Below are 1,783 nucleotides of genomic sequence, written 5' to 3' on the forward strand. Positions count from 1 at the left end.
GCTAGTGTGTGGGTGAGGTGGGGAGAGAAAGAGGGGTGGGGCCGGGCTGGAAGAGAGAGAGAGAGAGGGGAGGAGCCGGGCTGGGAGAGAGGGGAGGGGAATTTTCTTTTAGAAAAAGAGGGGGGGAGATAGTTTGACCTCTTTGCCATCTGCCAGCCGCTGGCTGATGGCAAAGATATGGGCCTTTGCCATCCGCTGGCAGATGGCAAAGAGGTGGGGCTACTGGCCGTTATAGCGCCGTTATCCATTGGGCTCCACCCACTTCTTTGCCATCTGCCAACAGATGGAAAAGATTCTTTGCCATCTGCTGGCAGATGGCAAAGAGGTGGGTTCACAGGCCGTTGCAGCACTGGACCCTACCCACCTCCTTGCCATCTGCTGGCAGATGGCAAAGATTATTTTCCATCCACTAGCAGATAGCAAAGAATTGGCTGATGGCAACCATGTTCTTTGCCATCTGTCAGTTCTTTGCCATCTGTTTTTTATAAGCAGATGGCAAAGACATTCTTTGCCATCAGCTGGCAGATGGCAAAGAGCTGGCTGATGGCAAATTACCAGTTTCCAGTAGTGTCTTGGACTCAACACATGAGTAGGTAGTTCTCTCTCAGAAAAAATAAGCTGGAAGTGTAGGTTCAGTCTGATGGCTCTCTCCACGAATCAAGAGGAGGTGGAGGGGTATATATAGCCTCCACACAAAATCTAACTATTACACACAACTTGCCAAACTCGGTGGGACCGAATTGGTAAACTCGGTCTGACCGATTCAGCAAATCTAGTGACCATTAGGATTTTCGATGGGACCGACATGCAACTCGGTAGGACCGATATGGTTAGGGTTAGGGCATAACGTAATCTCGGTGAGACCGATTACACAAACTCGGTGAGACCGATTTTGGTAATTAGCTAACCAGAGAGTTGGTCAGGCAAACTCGGTGGGACCGATTACTCAAACTCGGTGAGACCGGTTTTGGTAATGGACATACATAGAGAGATTACAATCCCATCTCGGTGAGACCGAGATCCCTATCGGTGAGACCGATTTGCCTAGGGTTTGTGGTAGTGGCTATGACATCTGAACTCGGTGGCGCCGGATAGAAAGAATCGGTGTGGCCGAGTTTGACTTTAGGTTTAGGTCATATGTGTGGAAGTGGGAAGTAGTTGAGGGTTTTGGAGCATATTACTAAGCACTGTGGAGCAAGAAACTCATTAAGCAACACCTCATCCCTTCTTGATAGTATTGGCTTTTCCTATAGACTCAATGTGATCTTGGATCACTAAAATGTAAAATGAAGAGTCTTGAGCTTGAAGCTTGAGCCAATCCTTTGTCCTTAGCATCTTGAAGGAGTTCCCACATCCTTTAGTCCATGCCACTCCATTGTTGAACTTATCTGAAACATATTAGATAAAAGTGTTAGTCCAACAAGAGATATGTTGACACTAATTGCCAAAACCACCTAGGAAGCACTTGTGCTTTCAATCTCCCCCTTTTTGGTAATTGATGACAACATACATCAAAGCTTTAGATAAAGATATAAAGAATAGCAAGTAAAGCTTTGGAAAGACATGTAACCAGCATAGGCTCCCCCTACATGTATGCAATCATGTGAATATGGAATGTAGAAGCATGTGAGAGCATAACCATGATAGAGCAGTCAATGTGTTACATGTATCTTGGCCATATGCATCAGAGCAAAGAATATTAAAGAAAATACCTTCATGCCCATGAGTCCTTCTTGCAAACAGTATGTACATCAGCAAGAATTCCTCATACACATGATTGTGA

Source organism: Triticum aestivum, chromosome 4B, assembly GCF_018294505.1.
Source record: "Triticum aestivum cultivar Chinese Spring chromosome 4B, IWGSC CS RefSeq v2.1, whole genome shotgun sequence".
Classification (NCBI taxonomy): Eukaryota; Viridiplantae; Streptophyta; class Magnoliopsida; order Poales; family Poaceae; genus Triticum; species Triticum aestivum.